The 7,555-nt window shown below is 54.0% G+C and overlaps 1 long non-coding RNA gene across 4 annotated transcripts; it reads left to right on the top strand.

The window, feature by feature from the left end:
- Positions 1–113: 113 nt before the first annotated feature.
- LOC124502089 (uncharacterized) lies at positions 114–7,316 on the top strand. Of its 4 annotated transcripts, none has more exons than XR_006959832.1 (3): positions 114–1,767; positions 2,123–2,244; positions 3,113–7,316. It is a non-coding gene; the product is annotated as an uncharacterized LOC124502089 (long non-coding RNA). The 4 variants fall into 4 exon arrangements; XR_006959831.1 differs by having other exon boundaries at positions 2,123–2,511; XR_006959830.1 differs by lacking the exon at positions 3,113–7,316 and having other exon boundaries at positions 114–413; positions 717–1,767; positions 2,123–2,706.
- Positions 7,317–7,555: the final 239 nt, after the last annotated feature.

The raw sequence follows: 7,555 nt of genomic DNA, 5'->3' as shown, positions 1-7,555 counted from the left end.
GGGCTTGGGATTCCGGGGAGCTCCGGGGGTCTAGGGGCCCGGAGCCCCAGGAACTCCAGAGTTCTCGGGGGGGGGGGGGCCCGGGGGACTCGGAAGGTCTCAGGGTCTTGGGGATCTCAGGGGTCGGGGAACTCCAGGGCCCAGGGCGGTCTCGGGGCGGGGTGTTTGCCTCAGGATCCCGGAGGATTCGGGGCACCATGGTCGTGGCCCGCTGGCGTGGGCTCCCCAGGAACCGACGCCCTGGTTTTGCGTTTTCTGCGGCCTACACCGACTCTGGACTTGTGAATGCAGCGAAATCTTAATGAATGAGTAATGAGACAGCAGAGTCGTCCGCGGGGTGGGGCTACCAATCTCCCCACCCCGGCCCCGGCCCCGGCCCCGGCCCCGCCCCCGGTCTGCGAAGCCAGACCCAGGTCTGTGTTCCCAGCCTCCCCGCCCCCCAGAGGCTCCCCGGGTGTCTGATCCCTGCCTCCTGGGCTCCTACTCCCCCCGCCCCCAGCCAGCCTCAACTGTCAACCTCTCTCTGATGCCTTGGCCATCGCTTTCTGTCTTCCCAACTGCTTCCCATCTGCTTAAAACCCTCCTGTCTCCATTTCCCGGACATCTCTCATTGCCTGTTCTGTTGGCTGACTTACCTGCCTGCCTCCCCGCCCAGCTTGTCCTCACGATTTTGCCCTCCAGCCCTTGCTCTTCCTCCATGAAGTCTCTCTTTTAAGGTCCCCTGACGGTTGCCTTGCATGGATTCCTCTGAAAAAACAGATATTTCCAGTCCCAACTTCTCTCTCAATGCCAGTCTGACATTTCCAATCAATTGTGAAATGCCCACCTGTGTGATTTCAGATGTGCCAAACCGGACATTTCTGAAAATCAAAAACTCGTCTTCTCCCTGTAAGTAGACCTATCCTCACACTGCCATGCCAGAGGGCAGCCCGCGCCCTGACTCCCCTGCAGACTGCAGAAAAAGGACTTGCTAAGTCCCAAGAACACAGGGCAGAGAAGACAAAGCCTGATCCAAGGCAGAGGGTTGCAATTAGCCCCACAAAGTGCATTAGGAACATCAAGGGGGGGCCGGTGGAGACAGACAGAGGCGTCTGACAGAGGAGAAAGTTGATAAGGGAGGTGCATCTGGACACTTACTACTGTAACTTCTGCTAACAGTGTGGCGACTCCCTCAGGTAACACATGTCGTGGTAAGCCTAGGGACTTGTGACCATGTGCTGAGCACTATTCGAAGCGCCTAACTACGTATTAACTCACTTAATTCCTACAACCCCACAAGGTGGGTGGGTAAACCAAGGCACGGGAAGCTGCTCATTAGCCTGTGGTCAAACAGTTAATGGTAGCAGAGTTGGGTTTGAACCCAGGTGGCCTGGCCCAGCATTTTTGTTCTTGACCACTAGCTGTTCTGCTTCTCCGTCACCTTCTCAGATCCTTTCAACAAGTCCTATTGTTGTTACAGAAACTTCCTATGTTCTAAAGTTGAAAATAATTTTGAATCATGATTCTCTCAGTTATTAACTATAATGCCCTTTTTTGTGTTATCAGGAGGTTAGATAAATATGCCTCCTATGTCTCCGTGGCACTTGCACAGAAAGCCTCTGGGATAATCAGGACTCTGTGGCTACACTCACCTGCTGAAATGCTGGACAGCCCCTCAGAGCTCTGCTGGTGCCCTTCCTCTCCCTCGGGTGCCTGTGAGTTCCCTCAGCCTCTCCCGTTGCCCTCACGCTTACGTGGCCAGATCCTCCTTGAAAATCCAATATTTAGGTAAGTCCAACCAATCCTTGGCTTCAGACAGACAACTATCCTTTCTTGAGCTCCTTCCTCCCTCTAGGCAAAAATCGAACAACTTCTTATATTTCTACAGGTCATTAACGTTTACAAAGTGCTATACTTTTTAGTATCAACAGTATTCCCAACAACTTTGTGGTGTGGGGTTAACATAGGATTACAGGTTTGCTTCTCCCCAAAATCACGTGGCTCTAAGTGGCAAACAGGATGGGACCCCACGGGCCTGTAAATGCAATCGTTATATATAGACAGTATATGGAGGGAACAGAACTGTTTAAAATGGTAATAATAATATAAAGTCAATATACGTGATGTTGTTGGTTTTACACAGAACAGTTGAAGCCTACTTGGTCACGTAGAACAGAAGAGGAACCGTTCTTTGAAAGAAACCCAAAACAGGACTCTTGACAAAGAGCAAATACATTAACATGTGTGTCAGAAAAGAAATGTGAGGTAATTTTGTAAATCTTGTCAGTAAAAAACTGACAGGCCTTTCATATTTTTACTGTTCTCTCATGAATTTGGAATCATATTTGCCAAAAAAACAATAAACACTTGCCATGTGAAGAGTCCAAGGCCTCAAGTCCCCACCCCAGCTCTGCCCTGTACAAGCTGCATGTGCTGTGGTGGGTGAGTCAGCTCCACGGAGCCCTGGCCCCTCTTTGCCAAGTGGAGAAATCATGTCCACCCCCAAAGGATTGTTTATGGTGATTAGTTAAGGTACGTGCACAAAAGCATAAGGCATAAAGTAAGAGATGTTAATATGAGGGCTAACTTTAACATAATTTTATATGAAAACTTTATTGGGTCAGCACAAGGTAAGGTACTTCATTGCCACGAAGTATATTAAATGTTAGATATCTTTTTTTTTAATGTTTATTTTTTGAGAGAGATAGAGGGTGAGCGAGGGAGGACAGAGGGAGAGGGAGACATAGAATCCGAAGCAGGCTCCAGGCTCTGAGCTGTCAGCACAGAGCCCGACACAGGGTTCGAACTCACAAGCTGTGAGATCATGACCTGAGCTGAAGTCGGACATTTAACTGACTGAGCCACCTAGACGTCCCACTTTTTCTTTTTTTAATGTTTACTTATTTTTAGGAGAGAGAGAGAGACAGAGAGACACAGAGAGAGACAGGGAGTGGGGGAAGGGCAGAGAGAGAGGGAGATGCAGAATCCAAAGAAGGCTCCAGGCTCTGAGCTGTCAGCACAGAACTTGACACAGGGCTTGAACCCATGTACCGTGAAATCATGACCCGATCCGAAGTCGGACACGTAACTGATTGAACCAGCCAAGTATATTAAATGCCAGATTTCTTACCAGAGATTCTCGGCTCCCACATGTGGCAATGAAATCATCCCTCCGAGCGCGTCATCATGCACCATCTGAGTTCTTTGCTAGCTTTGTAAGGGACAAGAACCAGCACACGAACAGAAGAGACGTATGGAACACCCTCTGGTCATCGTGCGTCTATGGGTGTGACGTTGGGGGAGGGGCTGTGGGCAAACGAGGCCACTCGCAGGAGCTGCGCAGCCGGGAGGCGTGTCTGAAGGCCCAAGCCCCGCGGTCCGGAGCCGCACAGCCGGGAGGAGGTGCCCAGCATCGCACACCACCCGCGTGGTGATGAGAATCATCGTCCTTCCCTTTGCACCTGCCCTTTGCCTGGCTCAGCGTGGCTTCCTGGGACAGGTGTGTGTCCCGAAGCACTAAGAGGCTGCTGGTGTCTGGGGGCCCTTTTAGAGGAGAATCGGAAAAGCCACCTGCAGTGAAGGCAGGTCACCAATTCTTGAGCTGATTTCCACCGTGTTTGAAGATGTCTGGTGACTCGGGCTCCTCAGAGGGTGAGCCTCGTGGCGGAAGTAAGCCTTGGCTGTGGCGAAGGACCCTCAAGGGTGCCCTGCGGTGCTTTCCAGCGACTTCGGCCAGTCGGGGTCCATCCCGGCAACAGGCTGTCTTCCATGCCTGTTGTGCGGAATTGGTCTTCTCTGTCGTACTTTCTTGTTGCTGTGATTCTCACAGATGAAAAGTAGGGTTTGCAGCAGAATCTGTGCCTGGGGAACGTGATCAAACTTCTTGCCTAAAAGGAGCCTTTGTGTGGGTGTTCGTACTTCGCCTTGCGTAGCTGTGCGGTATCAGTGTTAGGATCCTGCCCGTCCGTGAACACTTCTGATCCACTGTCCACAGGCCGGTGGCTTGGCACAAGCCTGCTGTGCGGCTTTCGCTCAGTGAGTCACCATCACGGGACCTTGACCACCTACCTGCCCCTCCCGTGCACCTCGTGCAGTGCCTGGTGATGGGGCTGCCGTCTGCTGTTCCGGACCGGCCGGCCACACCTTCACACTGCGGGACGTGTCCGCCCTGCGGTGCGGAGCCGCCTCCTTCCTCCCGCGCTCCAACCTCACCACCCACAGTAGAGTTCCTTCTTTCAAGGAACGGTCGGTTAGGTTCGTCTTTCGGAGTCTGGGGCTGTTACGGCACCGGTGGCCGGCAGAGGCCTGGCTTAACCCGACGGCCCAAGGACTCTCTGCAGCAACTCACTACTCATCCTCATCCGGAGAACATCTGGTTCTGTGCTCCAACTTCCCAGCTAGAAGTCACTTGTTCACACGTTTCAGATACGAAATGTAAAAACCAAGACCCTTATTAGGATGCGCTACGGCACAGCGATTGTGGCCCATTGTGTCAGAGTCTCGAAAACGGCCACAGGGTATGTCTGGGGATACCCAGGAGCCCCCATCCTGTGTGGGAGCGGCATTCCCAAACTTTTGGGGAACACGGCCTGAGAAGGCTCGTAAAGCTGCAGACCGTGCGTGAATGCGGGGAGAGTCAGAATGCCTTCTCGGCCTTTCTGACGGAGGCCGAGGGAGCCGGAAGGGAGCACAGATTCAAGATGCAGCTGCCACAACCCGGTGTTCGAAACACATTTGCCCACAGTGTCAACCCCACACGTCACCAGCACCGCTTTGTAGTGAGGTATGTATTGTCCTCTGTCGTCTTGGTTTTGGCCACAATTCGCCTCCTGTGGAAGTGGTGTGCTGTAAGAGAATCCGAAAAACCAAAACGCGGAGCCCCACCAGGCTCCAGGCAGTGGACCAGATCTGGACGACGAGTTGAAATACTTTGTGATGCCCCAGTGTGAATAATAGGACACGAATCACAGAGGGTTGTGTCTTTCCACCTGCACGCATCCGCTGCTTGTCTGAGGCAACGGGAGATCATGTGTTGCTTGTGACCACCCAGTGGTTCAGATCCAGCCCCTATGACCTCTGGGGGGCTCTCCACGCTGGTGTGAGAATGACAGCACCTGTAAGTAGGGTGTGAGCTGATGGAAAGCAGTGTGCTGTGACCACAGCCCAGGACACACGTTACAGGTGACCAGAGGCAATTGTTCGAATTTCTCAGCAAGGCCCCTGGTGCAGCCAGCCGGTCCAGCTAACGTCACCCTCCTGAGACCCAGGTCTCGAGGGTTGTTCCCACCCCGTGCTCCCCAGTGGAGCCCGAAGGCCAGCCTGCGGCCGGCACCCCTGACTCCTTGCAGTCAGGAACCTCCTTCTGAGCCCCAGGGCGTCGGCTCTTCTGGCTTTGACCTGTGAGGCTCTCCTACCACCAGGCTACGCAGCCTCCTCGCGACAACAGAATCACTGTGGATGACGTCCACTCACCCACAACTGAAACTCGCGCTACCAGGAAGAGCCGCGGGGCTTGGTGGCTGGCCAGTAGACTGCATAAATACAAGACTCTACGTGGCTCGGCTTCACGCCAAATGTCAGAAAGGGAAGGCCAGTGTGCCCCCCAACTCTTGGGCTTGGGGAGCGTGCACGGAGTGAAACCAAGAGGGCAATGAGTGAAGGCGGTGTGGAACAGGACGGTCTTTCCCTTCTGTGTGACTCCTGCCGAGACCACCCACGGCAAGTCCCCGAGGGTGGAGCGCCTGGGAGCCACCTCTCAGCCGGATGCAGGGCTGGTGTCCCTTCCACCCTCCAGAGGAGAGCCAGACGGCCACATTCATTCCTCTTGTTACACTCTTGCTCAAGGTCAGCACAAGGGGCCGCGAATGCCGCTCACTTGTGTGGGGAGGTGGGCGCCCTTGGCCGCCGGGTGAGTGGAAACTCTCCTTGGATCGGCTGTGGCCACGGCCACGCTAGGATCCCACCCTCGCCCACACTTTTGACGGGGCGACTTTTGATTGCTGCATTAGGCAACGCTTTGTGGTAAACATCAGGGTTGTCACCAGGAAGCGTGCCACGTTATGCTTATGACTTTAAACAACCCAGTTTTCAAATCTACTTTGGAATCTGAGTGAACGTGAACTAGTCCGCGTCTCCGAGGTGACCTGGTGCCAAACACTTCTCCGGGTTGGAGACACTTCCCAAGCTTCCCTGTGGGCCTGTTGTTTGGACTCTTGTCAGCAGCTCCCCCAACTCTGCTAATGAGGTTTCTGATATCGTTGGACTGTTCCAGAACATTCCATCTCAGAAACGCTGGCAAGCCTCCTGGCACCGAGAAAGATGCTGCTTGTGAGTGACTGTCAGCCTCGGCTCTGCATCTGGAGAACCTGGTTATCTTGGGGTCTGTCCCCCTAAAAACCCTCCAGACTCTTTTCTGCAGCCACCTCGAATCTCATTCCACCCAGTGCTCACTGCGCAGAAATCAGACTCTGAACTTGCCAGGCTCCTGAGTCTGGGTGGAGTCTGGAGATGGGTCGGGTCTGGGTTTCCCATTCTGCAGAGCCCGCCGGACTCGCCTCGCCCAGGCAGTGCTGCACCCCGAAGCCTCTTCCAGGCCTGGCGCCCTCCCCCAGCTCCCCCATCCTACGGCAGGTGCTGCCCGGCAGAGTTGTGGCTGCCGGGGACCAAGGACACGGAGCCGGCACCCAGGCGGCCGCTCCCGGAAGCTGGCAGAAGCATGCTGCTGCCCGTGTAGACGCCTCCTGGCATGGAAGGGCTGGGCCAGCGCCGGAGATGGGAGTTCACGCCTCTGTGCGGGTGCTTAACCTTTCCTGCCTGTTGACTTAGGAGCAAAGCCAGTCAGGAAATAGGCCCGAGAGCCAGAGGGCACCCAGCCCACGTCAACTCAGTACCGACGGAGCACCCACTGTGCTCACCCCTGACATCCTGCACTGCGCAAATGTCCCCAGTAGCAGGGGATTTGGGCCACAGAGTGAAAACCTGCAGTGGTGTGAGTCTGGGTTCTCCACATCTCATACCTGCCAATACCTATATTTTCAGAATAGATTTTTGAAGAGCAAACAACCGTGTATCACAGAGTAAGATGTACACCCCAACCCAAGGATCTTAGAGCAAACACGGTGAGTGAAATAAGGAAGTTACAGGCAGGGCATGAAGGGCGGTCTCCAGAAGAGGGGGCTCAGGCGGGGTGGGACCTGGGCGAGGGGTCCCAGACACCTCCCCGCACGGTTCCTGGCAGCGGCTGGGCTGTGACGATGGTGCTCTCACTGGCTGGTCTCACACGGCTGCGTTTTAATTCTGATGTCCAGGCCACCGCCCACCAAAACTGGAGCAGAGTTGGTTATATACATATATATATATATTTTTTTTGTATACGTATATATATATATATATATATATTTTTTTTTTTTAGTTTATTTTGAGACAGAGAAGGGGTGCACACAAATTGGGGAGGGGCAGAGAGAGAGAGAGAGAGAGAGAGAGTATCCCAAGCAGGCTCCACGCTGTCAGCACGGAGCCCGACGTGGGGACTGAAACACAAACTGAGATCATGAGCTGAGCAAAAGCAAGATTCCGA

The sequence above is a fragment of the Lynx rufus genome, unplaced genomic scaffold, assembly GCF_022079265.1.
Source record: "Lynx rufus isolate CCGP_SWC_20201006 ecotype Redwood Valley unplaced genomic scaffold, mLynRuf1.p SCAF_7, whole genome shotgun sequence".
Lineage (NCBI taxonomy): Eukaryota > Metazoa > Chordata > Mammalia > Carnivora > Felidae > Lynx > Lynx rufus.
The sequence above is the reverse complement of the archived record's forward strand: the minus strand, read 5'-3'. Positions and strand labels throughout refer to the sequence as shown.